General features: G+C 41.2%; 1 protein-coding gene across 5 annotated transcripts in view; it reads right to left on the reverse strand.

The window, feature by feature from the left end:
* The window catches only part of syt1a (synaptotagmin Ia), a 172,373-nt gene that overhangs the window by 99,250 nt on the left and 55,170 nt on the right, over nucleotides 1-17,953 (reverse strand). For 3 of the 5 annotated variants that reach the window (XM_010737257.3, XM_019276906.2, XM_019276904.2), the window contains exon 2: nucleotides 17,280-17,333. The exons of the other annotated variants lie outside the window; for them this stretch is intronic. The gene's annotated coding sequence lies outside the window, so the exon portion shown is untranslated. The remainder of the gene's footprint in view (nucleotides 1-17,279; nucleotides 17,334-17,953) is intronic. 5 annotated transcript variants of the gene reach the window in all.

Below are 17,953 nucleotides of genomic sequence, written 5' to 3' on the forward strand. Positions count from 1 at the left end.
CCCCAGATTGAGCTGTAGAAGGATCAGCAGGTCACCTAAAACATGCTGACTCATCCTCTGAGGACAATGAATATCTGCAAATTTCTAAATTTAGTTTTCAAGGACGCAACAACACGTTTGTCATGGGTGAAATGACCTGAAGCCAGTGCTACATGAAAGCTCAGAAAGATATCAAAGTAGATCAGTATGGATCATCCTCTAGGGACTATAAACAATAATAAGTAATGAATATTACAATTCATATCAATAAGTAATTTAACAGAATTTGGTTTATGAAGTCAAGAGCACGTTAAGGCTGAGGATAAAAGGTCAAGAAGTTACCTTAATCATTCTGAATCATCATCTGGGGATCATGAATGTCCATGTTCCACCTTTAAACCAAAGGTAGATGGGCAGACGACAGACTGACATCCCCGTCCTAAGGACATATTTGTGAAAAAGTAATCTGCCAGCACAGAAGGAGATGAGACGATCAACGCCCGTCTGTGCTGTAGTTTTGTGAATGTGGCATGGCCACTCATGATTGCCGTTCAATCTCTACCTCACACTGTGAAAAGTGTATTTACCGGCCAACTGATGCGCAGATTAAAAGCCTTTATCTCTACTTGGCAGGAATATAAAGGAAAAGTATTCCCAGACAGCGCATCCATTCACATTTCAATGCGCCTGTCAAGCCCTATCAAAATTTAAATGGAAAGTGAAAAGGTAAATAAATGCAATTTTACATAGTATTAGACTCATTCAGCTGTGTTCAAATGCCTTGTTAGGGTCTGATTTCTATCTCTTAGTGCCCGCACGCAGTCACATCAGAATACTACTTCAAAATTAAACCCATTATTGTCAAACATATAGTAGTTTTTTATAGATTTGAGGTGTATTTCTGTGATGCATTCAGTCGTGTTCAACATAACTGAATTTTAGTTGAAAAACACAGTTCTTCTCTTTGTGGCAGCTCTTTCCATTTCACCTAAAAGCATCACGTATTAGTTGTATATTGGGTCCCATTGAGGACTGATGATGGTCTGGCTCTCCACTTCTTTTTCCAGCTGCTCTCACATGTAAATTTCAAACGCGCTGCTAAATATGCGTGCAATCAGAATGTCATCGTGATATTAGTCGCAACTAGAAACCCAGTATCTGCCTTTGTGGCTTTCAGCAGCCATCTGCACGAGTTCTTTTGTGAGGCTTCATGTTTTCACATTTTCTTCTCCAATCCTTCTGCTCACCACTTTTTTACCACTTTTGGGTAACTTATAATATCAATTCTTCTAAAGATCACTCTGTTTTGACTGATCTTTGTCTCCCGGATGTGTATATATACTCATCTCAATCATAATCATCCACACCCAGATAGTTTCCATCATCTGACTTTAAGCACAGACTATTTAAATCAAATTTATGGGGAATCCCAACTTAAACGATGCAATCACTGTCGAGAATATGGACCCCGACCAGATGTTTGCCAACTTCTGAGGCGGCAATCATGCAACCGCATCCCATTCCCATTCCACAACCCGACCTATTGATATCCCTAGCAGAAATGACATTAATTTCTCTCCCAAGCATACCAAGATATGGGCAAATGGCACAATCTCCATGCTCAACAACGTGTGCAGTAGCTTATGTAATGACATGATGAGTCGGAGGCAAGGACACAATCTTTAGATCTGAGTGTAGACTGAGAACCAGTCGAGGGGGGTGGGGGGGATGGGAGACACTCGACAGGAGTGATATTACCACGGTAATCTACACTGAGAGCTGTAGAGCAAGCTGACCTTGAAGAGTTTAACCTGCCAATCAAAAGAGTGTTTTTTTCCCCCCTCTCTGACAGGCAGCGAGGCAGAAAGCCCCAGATATGTCAGCCAGGTCCAGATGTATAAATGATGTGGAGACACAAAAATAATACGTGCAACCACTTTACACACAGAACTTGGTGTGATTTAAGACACAAGAATGCTCTTTGTGTTTCGATGTTTCACACCAGGCACACAACGGACTGCAGTTTGATGATGGTGCCTGTGAAATGCTGGATGGAGCCAGACATGATGGGTACGAATGCATTGGGGGATTCCCAAAAACAATGCTTTCAAATATTCACCTGTAACTCAAACTGGACTTCCTGGATCATATATTTAATATCTCACCAGTACTAGCCCCCACCAACACAGCCAGTGTGGCTGAAAACAGCAGTAACAGACTTGAAAGGTAGAGCTATTCAGAAATAATAAGCTGCATGGGTTGCTCATGCACCGACCATGTAAGAAACTGACATAATGAACCTTCATTAAAGCTAAAAAATGTGTCTTCTTTGTAGGTTAATTTGGCTTCTTTTGAATATTTTGTGTCTGAAATGACTTCAGTTCATGGAAATCCAATTCCTGCTGCCAAAGCAATATAATTAAAGCATGTATTGCTTAATAATGTATTATATTTCTGTGCCTTGTAGGGAGCAGATGATGCATTTTATAGTACAAAAGACTTGTAATGTAATTATGTAATTTTACTTGATGATTATAAGCCTTATTAGCCTACAGTGTAAGACTGCCGAGTTAATCGCAGACTGTGCACACCTACTTACTGACTTCTGAGGCTGAATGTGATATACTGCAGCAACAAGGCGAAAGACAAGCTCAGTGTCAAAGAGGAACTCTTCCATCCATCAAAGCTCCACAAAGTCAGGACACAGTATCTTAACAAGATGAAAAGGAGGAGACGGGAATTCTTGGAACCTGAAAATCATTGAATCCAAGTATATAAAAGTATATCTAATATCAGAATATGAAGAGTATCATTAGTGTCATAGCACAAATACAAACAAGATAAAGTTTGCAGCTTCTGTACTTGATGAAAAATTCATCCATCCATCCATCTTCTGTAACCACTTATCCTGACACAGTACAATACAGGAGTGTAGATACAGTCTACATAAAAACACAAGGTCGGGGCGGTCGGTAGCGTAGTGGGTTAAGTGGCCGCCCCGTGTGTGGAGGCTATAGTCCTCGCTGGGCCTGGTTCAAATCCCGCATCGGACGGCTAATTTACTGCGTGTCACTGCCCCCCGCTTCCTGTCTATCTTCGGCTGTACTATCAAAAAAGGCCAAAAAAATAATCATAGAAAACAAAAACAAAACACAAGGTCGATGACGTATTCATCGCTGACAACTGAGGTTTCTGTGAATGAATCAGGAGGATCGTGAATCCTTTGTGCTTTGACACACCACCGTGTGTCTCCTACTACATAATAAACGCCACTGAAGAGCAACTGCTTCCCCAGCATGCCTCACAACAACCGTGCCACACCGCGGAGCACGTTTACATAAGGTGCATCTCTATGCACATAGGTCTCCACCAGGCTTACCATCTGCTCCAAGGAAGACGCTTCCACTGGTCAAACAGCGAAGATATTTAAAGGGTAGGTTTCACTACCAGTGTGTCTCAGCTTTACTGCTATTTTGCTGCATCCTCCTACTTCATTAACTGTAAGTTGTAACACAAAGCCGGTGACGTGTTGTGTTTCCACTCTTTTTAAAGCAGCCGGTGGTGGCGAGGAATATAATCCTGCGAAATAAGACGTCCGACACAGCGTGCTGTCGTTCCGTCTCTACTCATTTCTTGATACCTTTTCTCCTGTCTGTTCTTTCCTGTATGTGGCCGCTCACCCTTCACTGTCACCCAGAAGCGTTCTCCTGTTGTCCATAATAAGGTTTTATTCCGCGCCGCGCTCAGTTTGCTGACAATATTGACTGACAGTGAACTATAAATGTTACAAGGTGCCGAGATTGACACCCGACAGCGGAGCGAATACGAAATGAAAAAGTACAAGACTCCCAGTAAAGCTGTAACTTGACACTGAGACTTTTTATCATTTTTTTTACAGTTCTATTTTTGCAATGAAAAGCTCACTCATCATTCCCGTGTGACTCTAAACCATCACAACACCCCGCCCGCCGTTCTTCACACCACCAAGAGTTTGACTCAAGTCCTGGGTGGAGATACGCTGCTACCTTGGTAAAAAGAAATGAAGGCTCTACAGCAGCTGTGGTATTGGTGGATGAGTTATTCTGTTGTGACACAACTGTAATCCTCTCTTTCTGCTTGTGATGGCTGCTCAGTGTGAGAGTAATTACGAACCCCAGAGATCACTTTGAATTTTAAACCACCCCCTCATGTGGAGGCAGTTATTTCAAACTACAACAGTCAGGGGGTGAGAGTGTACAAAAAGGTAGAGTTAAATACATATCCTTGTTTTTCGAGCTAAAGGCCATTTTAAATGGTATCAACAGAGCTGTCAGAGCTTGAATTATAGCTCTCCTTCTCTTTGTCCTTTTTCTTTTGTAGTTCCACTTGTGCCTCCCACAGTTTTTTGCGATGCAGCTTTGCGGGTCACCCTTCATGTCCAGTGACGTCACGCAGATTCGTGCACATACACACCGAGCTGCGAGGTCCACTACACGCAGACAACTTTAAAAAGACATGAAAACGGGGATCACAGTATCTCCACCGCGGGCCTTTATCCCCGTGGCGGTGTGCTGTGCCCTCTGAGCAAACAAGATTACGTTGATGAACAGAGGCAGCCTTTGTTTACTCCCCGTGTCAAGGTACTTTGGGGGTGACTCGCTGTCAGTGAGGAGGCGAAACTTTGGAGATGAGACGCAGCTCTCAGGTATCTGAGGTGATCAAAAGAAAACTCGGTTTCTGTAAGAAGGGGTCCTCAAATAACTGCCGCCTTTCAGGTCGATGTAGAGCCAATTATAAGCTTGGTCTGTTCTTTTTTTTGTCTCATTTTTCCATCTTATTTATATTTATTATGTTCTCCATAGTTCTGTCCTAATGTAACCTGCACACAATGGTCCAAATTGTGTACATGCAAGCCAAACCGAGACTTCAGCGCCAACCCCGTCTCCTACGAATTATGTTCGCATACAACACATTGCATTCGTAAATACCTTCTGTAAGAGATACAACTGCCAACATAACCGATTACGTTCACTGCCAACATTTTCTTCCAGTGCAGAAAGTAGTATCATCTTCTTGTGCTGCAGTGAAAAGTCACACAGGATGATTGGGCATGTGAGCACATGTAGAGACAGTTTCTACTTCGGGATCACGGCCACTATAGTTTCTTCTTCTTCTTCACACTAGGAAGGAGAGGCTGAGGCAAGCGGCATGCAATCAGCAACTACACCATTAAATAAGTCCTACACTTAGCTGCTTTGAAAAAAAGGCCCAGTAGTTTTAGAGTACATTTATTGGAGACTATTTTCAGTCGTGGATTAATACACATTTGGAGCTCTAGTGCAAGTTTACGGCAGCAGAAAAGTGTAAGTTTGATCGGCTTATGCTGTGTGACTTTAGTTACACACTTTATGGAGATTTCAACTATAACAGATTGTTGATTGATTGTTCCAGCTTTAAACCATACTGTATATACCACAATCACAATGTTTCAGGTGCATACTGCAGGGAAAGATGTTGTCATCGTTATCTTGCTGTAAATTAGTTGTAATTGGAGAATCCATAACAACAACAGAGGCTAATGGAGTCTTCCAAATAAACAATAAATGTATCAGTTGTCATTTTTAAGTCAAAGGTTTGAGTCTTGGTGGTGCAATGCTGCACGAATATCCCCATGCTCATACTTACATGCTCATACACAGGCCATCGCTTGGTCAAGCAATGTTTGTTGTGTCACTAACATCCGTACTACTCACTCCACGTAAACACTGTTCATGTGCCGGACCAGTTTAGGTCACGTATGATCATGATGGATGTGGACATGTGTCTTGGTCTGCAGTGCAGGAGAGATAGCTGTGCGCTTGGTTGGCAGACCGCCATTTGAGAGTGGACTCCATCTTGAATAAAGGATGGCTGATTCCTATCTCATCCTCTGTCATTTCCCCACAATGGTTTATCTGTCTACTGGAGGTAATGCTCATACAGCAACCTAAGGTGAGATGATTGTTATTCATACACACGCCTGAGGCATTATACGACGCCCGGGGACTACTACTGTATGAGCAGGAAAGGTGAATATATCATAAAAGAGATATTGGAAATGCTTATATAGATCGAGGATAAACACAACCTGTGCTATTTTACTCGTGATATTCAGCAGCTTTACAAGAACACAGAGGAACTTCACATGAAACATCAGGAGATTAAAGGCTTGCGGCCTATAAGAAATTCAAAACGACGACCCATAAAAAGGACATTGATCGCCTCGGCTGTACTGCCCATTTGTATGCAGCGCACTGCATAAAACTGGAGGTGAAAGCATGTAATTTACAGGCAATAAAAGTCCGTCTAAAGCATGTTAGAAATCACTGACTATTATCCTTACAGACACATTATGACCTCTCTGCACCCCACAGAACATTTGTGAATGTATTTCTAAGGAAAAATGTGGCGTTTTTGTCCTAATCTAATCATGAGCGGCACAAAAAACTGAATAAAATAAGAGAAATTCTTGTCATAGCACCTAATATGAATAACTGCAATTTTATACAACATATGCAATTCTTTGATTTAATTGTGGGTCACTGTTTTAATTCAAAGCCTTTTTTACATTCCAGTTGCATGAGAGGTGCTCCATAAATAAAGCGTCGGTGACCTTCATGCACAGTGTACACACATCGTGTGTGAATAACCTCGTAGCAGTGAGGTTATAATACAATAGATGTCATCATGACTATGTGATATGTGAAGAGATCATGTATTCTACCCCTTCCTCGGGTTTATCACGGCAGACTGTAAATCATGTGAACAGGTGTGCCCGCTCTGTGTGAACCGCATTCATGTTTACGTGCTCTGAAGTGCAGGCGAACTAAACTAGGCCAGAGGGGGGTCGTCACCATGGTGACAGCAGCAAAAGAGCCAGATGCACCTGTGTAATGCCAGCTACTTGTAGTGGGTCTTTTTGGAGGGGGTACTATGAGAACATAGGTGGTTAAATCCATTCGCAGCTTCATAGAAACTGCAGTCTGCTTCCTTTTCTTACATTTTTCAGAACACATGAGCACAAAAACACAATCATCTTTCATTTTTCACGTTTTGCTGCTTCTAAAGTATCGAAACTCACGTCATACATATACCTTCTTTACAGTAATTCAGTGAGAATGATACCGGAGAGATCATTAAGACTGGAAGTATTTGAGTTGAGACATTTAAAAAGGTCACAAAATGCATTTCTTGAATATCACAAAGCTCCTATTTCGCACGCAGTGCAAGGAATGGAAAGTATATCCCGGAGAAGTTGCCTTTGGACTCCGTGGCGTCTTGTTTTTTAATGCACTGAGGTCACAAAATGAAGCTTAATGCAGTATCATCATAAAAAAAAAAAAAAGTAGCTAGTGCATTGCCTTTAATGCACCTCTCCATCTTTGGCTTTGCAGCAGATGATCAAAGCTTGACTCCAGGGTCAATGGGGTCCGCTGATTCCAGCTCCTCACCCCTTGCTTTTGAGGCTTTCATTTTCTCTTGTTGCCTCGGTGCTGTTATCAAGAGTAGATGGCCTGAAAAAGATGGCTAATGCTTTTTCATATTTAAGTGCAAAGGGGAAAAGATGTGTTTGGAAAATGCTGTCCGGGTGATTTTTGTCCAAAAAAGATATGATTAGTTAGGTGGAGTTAAAAAAAAGTTTGAGGGGGTGCAGAAAGGGCCCAGCCTGAAAGGGAAAGACTGCTGTGTCAAGCCGACTCCTGCTGTGACAATTACTCCAGCCGGGACACGTGGTGCTCTGGTGCTTTTATGCTCTGGAGGTAAAAGCACTTTGGAATTTGTTTAGACCTAAGATGCTCACGTCACATTCACATCGTCCTGTCTGTTCAATAATTATAGTGCATGTGTCATTTTGCACTCGCACTAATGCATTTTTTTTTTTCTAAGACCTGGCATCTTTCAGGCTTTTATTCTGTTCACAGGGCTGCTGGAGAGCTCCAAATGTTTTTGAGGATTTTCTGGTTGAACATTAATTCCTGTCTTTCTACGTATGGAGCACATCCACAGTGCATTTGTGTCAGACTGATTCTTCGGCGTGTTTTGAGGGATTAACAAAGGTTATTCTGCTTCTTCTTCTAATAAAGGATCTGATGATGTTTTAGCCTTACTTTGGCTGAGATTCCTCCGCTTATCTGCCTAACAAAGCAGCTTGTGAGCACAGTGTTTATTCTTAGAGGAGTGAAAAAACCTGACGTAGTTTTCAGAAATAACACCACCAGTCTTAGGAGGCGTTTTGTTACCTAGCAACTCAACTGCAAACCTACTTTGACGCCGGGGCTAATGGTGAAGTTACACATTGACTAAATAGAATTTGTAACATGGTCCCGACAGAGCAACACGACATAAAATGAGACTGCCTCGTCCTCTATGGGAACAATTGCATCGGGCACAGGAGGAATTAAAAATCCTCTCCTGAAGTTGGGCGGGGGGGGGAGCGTTGATGAAGCCACGCAGGCAGACGGTTCACCGGTGTTTGAACACAACAAACAGACACCTAGAATTATACTCTCATGTTCAATTTACAAGCCACCGTGAGCCAGCGCAGCATTAAACAAGCATCTGGGTGTTTTGGCTCAGGCCGCCGTCAGCTAGGCGGAGAAATCCCTTTTCCTTTCTGAGGCTCAGCACAGAGACGCGACTTCAACCGAGGCCGCCTCATTTAATGTGTGAAAAAAAAACACATCCCTCTAACTTCATTAGCAAAAATCAGTTTTGCTTAATGGTGCTTTAATAGTTTCCAATAATTACAGTGCTTGTCGAGGAACTTTAAAAGGAAGCACACTCTGTAATTGTGACTCAGTTACGATGATCACTTTTGTTCTTGCACTTTACAGGCTGTGATCATGTTTGTTTTGTCTCCTTTAACAGACTCTGACATTTCTTTGACCTCGTTTTACCGAACACTAACATTCTGTTGGCCTGAAACTACAGCAGTCATTCACAAATGGATCCCAAAATGAGCAGATTTAGATTATTTCTAGGTTTCTATTTATGAGATAGCGCTGGGTAATCTGATAAATTTAGATTGAGATTGCGATTATCCACAATCTACCTTTCCAAATCACTGGCTAACACTTGAAGTAATATTTGTTCATCCATGCTATGAATATAAACCAGTACAGTCATATAGTCAATTAGATGGTTAATGAATTACTGGGTCTTTCTTTGTTTACAGCTTCGAATTAAACTCAACTCAAACTTAAATATTGTGTTTTAATTCATAGGTTAGTCCTATTTTACCTCTAGTTATTTTGGCCACCGCAAGAATTTCCCCCAAAAGATCTGCTCTATTTAAAACCAAGTTAATATTTATTCTTAATAAATGTATCGTCATTTATGTTGAATTTTACGATTATAATGCAATAGGTTTGCATGTACAGCTGACCTGCTGTGTTTTAAAGACTGAAGGTCGTGATAGCTCAGCAAATAACTGTAATTAAATGAAGTCGAACAACTGCACAGCGTCGATTCTGATTTTACAAGTGACCAAATTTATCCGTGCCAAAGTGCATGCTTCTTTTAAATAATTCGCTGAGATGAAAAAACACATGAAACTGTCTGAAAAAGAAAAATCTTTGGTTGAACTTGAACAAGGAGACAAAGCTTTGTTTTAAGTGCTCACAAGTCAAACTAGTTTGTACGACTGGCCCCTGAATGAGATGCCGAAGCAACAAATAATAACCAGAACCATTAAACCAGAGTAATTACTCTCCGAAGGAGCCTTGATAGGATGAGAACACCTGAGACCGATTCAAGACATGAAGACGGAGAAAAGAAAAGACAATTACAGCCAAACGGCAAATCCATGTCTGAGACTGACATGCTGCTAACGATGGTTTTTCAATAGTCCTACTAATCCATCTGAGAGTTCTTGGCCACGAGCGCCGCTCATATGCAAAGTCACGAGCTGAACAGGCATCATCAGCGTGATTGAGTTCACCCCTGCGGTCTGTACAAATATTTCCCTGCCAGATTAAGTTTGCTAAACACACAATTCAGCGCAATTACGTTAGCTTCGGCGTGTGTCATTATGGAGCCGAGGAACAGAGAAAGAGAGAGATGGGCATGGGGGATGCGGTGACGACGAGAGGCGACTAAATCGCTCCAGAGTCGGCCTATCAATCCATCCAGCGAGAGGGATGAACTCGAATAAAAGTGCAGAAACCTGAAGTGGAATAGAAAGAAAAGGAAGCGTGGGGAGGAAAACATGTAGATCATTAAAACCACTTAAATTCAAATTAGAAAAAACAACATCCAGTTGTTTTCAGGCTCTTTAGCTTCTATTAAGGGGGGAAGAAAGAGTTTAGCTCAGACTCTAATCTGTCAAACATAAGCTTCTTAATTAATTAGGTGAAGACGATGAGAAACAAACCTCCTCAAAGGAGAACGTGGAGGCTAGATAGTGTTTAAGACTGACTGTGCCAAGTCTGTTTGTTCTTCAGGCAGTAAGAGTGGCCTCCTTCTAGTCTCTGAATATTTACCAAACCACATAGCTTAATCCCCCGAGACGGTATAAAAAAGCAGCACCCACGCTCCCTGAGGAGTGGAAAGAGGGATTAGACCCACAGTCTTTACCTCACACCTACACATAACCCCACTCTGCGACTCAGACGCCGTTACATTTTCTCAAACTCAGATGTTTTAGCCTCCCTGCGGCGTTGCACAAAACAAACGTTGCTCGGTGTTGACTCGGTCTGAAAGTCCCTTGGGCTCAGGCATCGTGATGAGTCACCCAGTAGCTGATCTAAGAGCAGTTTGAGAAGCTCGCCTTCCCCAGATATTTCAACGTAATCGAGGAACAGATTTGAATGAAGCCAGTTTGATCCGGGTTAATGTGATGCCTGCTATCTTTTCTCGCCACCTTTGGAGCGTGAGGCGATTTGCTGCTTTCCAGTCGGCAATCAGTGGGTTGGGACTATAAGTATTTCTTTTTTTTTTCCCCTTCTCCCTCTGGCTCTAAATCATCAAGTAAAAAATGTCATGCTCAGAGTTCAGTTCAGTATTTCTGCAAAAAAAGAGAGAGTGCACACAAAAACAGTTTCTTTCCTTTAATCTGAACCATAACAGGAGAGTTTTGCATTGGTTAATGACAAGCACAAAGTGCACAATCACTTACTAAGTTCCTTGTTGACTTGGACAGACATTTGTCATCATGGTGCCAGTTAGGAAAACCTGCAGAAGTAGACGAACGCGCAAACTGGTCGATATCGTTGAAGCTGTCACATGACAAACGTTCTTATACCCACAGAACGTGCCATGTAGGTTTGTTTTCTGTACATGGTTTGGATTATTTGGCTGCTACTAAAACTAAGACCCTCGATAAAGTGATTTTTGTTACGGGAATTTTAAAGAAAAACCCTTAAATAAGGAGGATCGAAATCAAAACATCAAAGTTTAAGTTGAATTTATTACTCTTGTACAAGAGGAGCGTTTCACAGTGCAACCCCCTAAAGAGGTTACAGAGAAAAAGGCTCCCAGAGGAGCGTTAACAGTTGGTTCTTATACATTTTCCTGAAGATGGGCTGTCTCAGCCTCTGTAAATTGTTAACAGTCAATTTGCATATAATGCATTTAAACAGCTTACTTCAACATATCACCTGAGTGAGTAGCCAGTATGTCCCCAATCTTGATGTCATCTCCCTGACTCATCCCTGACTCATTCTGTTCTCAAATTCCTCTATTTATACATTAACCTGAACTTTACCTTACCCTGCCAGTCTCAGTAAAACATCAATAAAGGGAAGTGCCCTAAGGACATGTGATGTAAGAACAAACATTGTATAAGTTAAAACATCTAACTAACTATGTAACCCTAATTTTTATAACAATTTTCATAACCGCATGGCTAAACCCTCCTGATTTCATTTGTATGAAGAAGACATCAGTGCCAACTGCCACCAAACTACACTGGTGATTAATTAAGTACATAACATGGCAAAAACAATGGCTAGAAAGCTCACAAAGAGTTCCTGCTTCCACCAGGGTTGCACAATCTTGTAAAATGCCTAAAACTGAATGAGTCATTTTCATCAGGATGCAGATATTCATCACAGTACACACAGTATGAGAAAGTACCGGGTTCTTGTGCAGCAGTTTATCAGAAAATAGGAAAAAGGCTTTATCTCAAGAGGTTGAAAATCCTTCAAAAGGAAAATCCTGGAAACACACCAAAGACTAATCATGTGTTCCTTGGCTCATTGCCCATCTTTCCACCAAATGTCATAGAAAATCTGTGCACTAGTTTCTTGAGACATCATGCTAACAGACGAATGAATGTGACCGAACATATCACTGCTTTAATCATGAATGTATACATTGATCCAGAAGTGCAGACACATGTTTCCTCAAGGAAGTATCTCTGCATTTATGATGATAATAATAATAATCTGATGGGAAGCGAGACATCTTAGGCTTGTATCTAGTTTGGTCCCTGAAGTATACGGCAGCCATGAAGCCATTTTTCACAAGGCACAAGAAAAACTTGCTTTCAATTTAACACACACCGGGAGCTCGTGGTGGCCTTTTACACTGTTGCTTTTCTATTCCTGCCTGGACATGAACAGAAAATGAACTAATTCAAAAGTTTGAAGTCAGCCTCTGAAGGCATAGCACATGTCTCTGCACGTCAGGGGGCCAAATTCAATCTGTTCTTTTTTCTTTCTTTTTTTTTGGGGGGACATTAGATTTCCAAAAGCACACACAGACTTTAGTCGATATCTGAGGGAGGAATGACATGCTACTATAACAGCAGAAGATTTAGGTAAAGAAGTTGGAGCGTTGGTGGATCGCTGTCACATCCAACCATGTCTTTTTAAGCCTCGGGATGGCCAGAGGTGTTGTCACATTGCATGTGTTAAAGCCTTTTTTTTTTAAAGCTTGAAAAGGACCGCAGTAATTAAATTTGAAATTTCAGTTTTAATCCAAATACGTCAACATTTAAATGACTTTTAAATAGATTTATCCCGTCGTTCAGCACAGAAACAATCTCACCCAGACTTGCTGCAAATATTCGAAATTCATGCAGTTTCATTGCAGCACCATTTAAAATGTATGCTAATTTCCTAAAAAACTGAACTAATGAATTTGACAGGCCTCCAAAGAAAACAGAAGACAGCTAAGCTCATGCAATATCAATGAGCCTCGCGTTCTTCTCTCACCGGAGAGAAGCAAACAGGGTCTGTCTTTTGTATTTGTCATATCTCCTCCAGCCCACGGTGACCGCGATGTGTCTCAGACACTCTGGCTCACAAAGGACAGATCGACACCAAGGAGCCAGGGGAATTGGAGCATTGTGGGAAATGGCTTCCCTGTGGCCATTTTGAACACACCAGGCCATCCTCCCTTCTCTTAAGCTTATCCAGAAGGAGACTTGTTTTTTTTTCCTCCTCACTAAGGATCACAGAGCTGTTCTGACAGAGACGAGCCACCCCATCTGATGGTTACTAAATACTGTGTTGCAGCCTCGAGCACACACCACAGTCACTGAGGAAATGCTACTGTAAATATCTATTTCAAATGCATTGAACGGCACACAGCCACGTCTTAGTCTATTTGCAGGGGATTCATAGTGTTTCAGGTTCGGTTTTTGGAAACTGGAAGCTTGGAAATCAAATGAAAGTCTTCTTTAAAGACAAATTATGCTTTATTAGAACTTTATGGGACACCTACAACATCACCCCCCCAATAAAAAATGTGCTACCCTTCAACTACTATCAGGTAGTTTGTCAGAAATCCACGTCTGCCCGTCTCCTGCCTGGTGTCACCACACCTTTATCGAATAGCAGGCTCGGACTGATTCAATGAACAAGGCCGGAAATGAAATCGCAGCACAGCAAGATGAAAAAAGGGTGAACAGGTGAGCGCTGTGTAAAAAGGAAACACGTCCGAATACTAACCTTGACAGGGGAGAAGGAGGATTCCAACCAAGTCTGGTAACCAAGATTACCAGAATAAAACCATCTTAGTTTAGTGTGTTACTACGCTAAATACAAAATACACAAACGTGGAAGATAGGAGCAGGTATTCGGTCATAAACACAAGTATTGGACAAATGAAAATGTTGACCTGATTATGCACTCGATGCAAAGTTAAAAGGACAATCGAAACTATTCAAACACAACACGAATGTTTGACCCGATCTGTAAGTTGTTGAGATATTTCATCATATTCACACATTACAACCTCATGGTGGCACTACAGGAAAAGGAGGGATTCAGTCTGAAAACCATGAATGTCTTAGACACAATTAAATCCATCCAACAGTTGTCATATAGCTGCGTGCAGTTGGTTTAGAGCTGTATTTTGAATAATAACATCTTGTCAGTCATCAGTCGCCACACCGTGTCTCCAGAAAAATCAGCCTGGACTCATGAGTGACAAATTATTATTAAAGACAGCCAAGCTCATACATTAACAAATACATATCAGGGATGGACTTTTTAAGCAATTTCAAGGTTCAGGTACATCAAATATTGTATTATTATCGAGTAATTGCAAAAATCTAAACATCTAATATAAGAACAGGGTCCAAAACTGAACGATGACGAAATGTGGACGACGCCTGAGGCATCTGAGGTGATCAGAAACTGGATCTTACACCCTGACAACTGAATCTGACCGATATCTTCAGCCTTGATGGTTTGCTACCCAACCCAACATGCTCATCAACAGGTTAACAAAGAAATGAATAAATTTGCCACCGCATTTCAGTACTCACGTCCGTACTTAATACTTACTGTTTTACATATTTGAGCAGTAAAACATAATGTATGGATTAGTTTATTTCTGCTTTGCACTATATAATTACTGCAGCACTAAGCCTACTCACACTCTCTCAGGGAGACCTGGCTAAGTAAGAGCTTATAAATCTAATGAGATGGTTGTCAGTCCCCGTGAGATGAAATTCACCGGCAGATTCATGACTTCTCTGCAAGTACGAGCTGTAAGGATAATATTAAGAATCAGGTGGGAGAAACATTCAACCAAAACTAGCAATAATATAAGTTTCCATGTGAGTGTGAGTGTGCACAAACTTTCTGGTGCTCTGAAACCTCCTGACATTTCCAAACTCTATAAAACACTCAGAAATTTGCAGACACGAACAAAAAAAATGACAAATTACTAAATGCAAGCCCCCTATAATTATGTTCACTATACATAATGGACAAATAATTCAGTAGGAAAGAACAAAATTGTGTTGCTGGAAGCACTTACGGCTTGTCTTTTATCATGCGGACAATTTGGTTAAAGCATTTCAGGTCGTTGTTTCGCTTTTTATTGGTGACCACAGGGAACTCAGGGGATTAGGGGTACAGTGGGAAACAATCCTTTCTTCGGATTATCAATGGTTGCTGGTGAACATTTAAAGGAGGAATAAAGGGCTCCACGCTCAGGCAGAATATGGCACGGTATACTGGGATTTGAACCCAATCATACGGCATGAAGGGTGATTTATATGCCTGCTAATTGGAGGAGGCTGAGCCGTCTCTGGATGTGAGATCAGGTACGAGGCGTAAACAGAAGTGAACACTGGCAAGTGAAGGTGGGAAGTGCACACTGCATCAATCACTGGTGACAGCTGGGACAAGACGCGGGGAGTTTCATCACAGAGAGAGGAGTGGGTGCTCCACTGCATCAAATCAGACAGTGCTAATTAGCAATTTCTGCAAATCTGTGCCTCTGACCAGGAACCAGCAGAAACCTCTGCAGCTACCCAGCATAAAGAGATACAAGAGATATTATACAAGTGTTTATTGGCGCTCATCAAGTCAACCACATCTGACGTTACAGCTCTTTGGGGTGGCTGAAATCACACTACTACTCCAAATCTAGTGCTTTTTATACACCATAAAGCCAAAGTAGGGACTGCAAAAATTACTTTAATGATCGATTAGTTGTTAGATATTTGAAGATGTTTTTCACCATTTTCTGGACCAAACAACTAAGGTATTAATCAGGAAAATGGTTAATAGATTAATCAATAATGAAAATATTTCTTCATAGCAGTCTTGCTGTTATAGCATATAACCTTTCCATGTCAAATAAAGGGAACATTTTAAGCACTAAGGTGAATTCTGAGCCCAGAAGGGTCCCATTAGTACAGAACTAGCCACCGAATGTTTCTCCAGTGAGGTCCCCTCCCGGGGCAGACTCCTGGTTTCCTTCATCCGGTTGAGTTTGCTCTTTCCCAAAAGATGTCATTCAATAAAAGTCTTTACCGTGGCTGTTAATCTGACCTCTTACCTCGGTCCACTTTGCTTCGGGCGAGCTTACAGAAGCTGTTTCCCCTGACATCACAGCAATGTTTGACTCAAGTCCAGTGAAAGAAAGAAAGCTAAAAAATATCAACAACTGTAGAGTATTTTGACTTGTAGTGTAATTTTATCCAAACCATGCCCAAAGACATGCAGCATTATTTATGATTTATGACAGAGGAAACTAAACTTCATTAACAAAAACGGTTGTTTTCCGTTGACTGACTGGCTGTTTGTTTTGGGTGAATTCGAAAATTTTCCCTGAGGATGATGTGGGTTTATTTTATTTTCATCACACATCTCAAGTCTTCAGAGCTGCAGAGTTTGACTTCTGCATTGGAAATGTGTTTATATAAGAAAATAATGTCAAGCGTCTCTATACTTCGCAGTATTGAATATAGCCGAAGAAAAATCAGCACACAGGTACTGAAGTGTGTGCTGGAAAAACTTAACACCAGTGTGAAAATGTGTTATTTATACGGAGACGAAATGTTGCTTTCATGCTGAAACGTTCTGGATTTTAAGATGATCTCCAAAGCCTCCAGTCCATAGAGAATGACTACAAATGTGTACATCATACTGCATATAGAAAGGGCTAAAGCATCTCATCCTTTTGACTGAATGACCACTCCAGCCCTTGTGATCGCAGCTGACTTCCCTCCATTGAATTAGCACGCAGTCTTCTGGGCTACAGGCTCAGGGGCCATGTTGGAGCCTCAGTGGTGAATATTAGATTGCACGCCTCCAGATCTCATTAAAGGAAGCAACAGGACAATGTCTGCATCTCAAATGAGACCAGGGGCCATCAGGCATCCCTGACTCCCTGTTGGATTTACTGATTTGACTGATGCTGTGGGTATAACAGAAGAGCGAGATGTCCTTTTCAGTAAATATAATTAGGCCACTTTTACAAATTATGCAATTGGGGGCGAAATTTACAAATCTGGGATTCTATAACACGCTGCAAATGGACTACATTATGTGAGTGTTACATACACAGGTCATATAATAGATGTAATAAAGACTCACAATATCTTCAGTTAAAGGGGCTTCTTCTAGTCTTCCTTTCCAAATGGCAGATCACTAAAAAAAACAAAAAACATAATGGTGTCAGTGTCAATAAGCATAAAAGCATGTGCCATGAAATACTGTAAAAAACAACAACAACATAATAAACAAAACATCACACGACACGATTACCCTCTGGCTTCCAAGCAATCACCCTGTTTGCCAAAGCAATCGTTAGGTCCACCGATAGGACCCAAGGGGTTAAATTAGTGGGTCAATTTAGATTTTTAGAGTTCAGTTTTAGACTCAAATAATTACCCAAGTTTTAAATAACTACCTGCGCCTAAAGGCAGGAGTCTTACAGTGGTTAACCAGTAGCCATTAATTAATACAGTTCAGTCAAATAAAACATCCTGATGTCCACCATTAGGCGAAAAGAAATGCTCCAGAGATAACTCAATAGGCCATTTACTGTAATTATTCATGATCCATCCGTTGTGTTGAGCTAAAAGAAACCTTTTTCACGCTTTATCTCAACCGATGTAATCTTGTAATCTTTTTCACACCACATTAAAGTTTATTGACGGACATTAAAACAGGTGTCTTTGACTCAAACGCAATGTACATTTAGAAATATCATCGATATTTACCAATTATGCATGGCTAAAGTTGTGATTTGAGTTGATAAAGCCAAA

The sequence above is a fragment of the Larimichthys crocea genome, chromosome XX, assembly GCF_000972845.2.
Source record: "Larimichthys crocea isolate SSNF chromosome XX, L_crocea_2.0, whole genome shotgun sequence".
Taxonomy (NCBI): Eukaryota; Metazoa; Chordata; class Actinopteri; family Sciaenidae; genus Larimichthys; species Larimichthys crocea.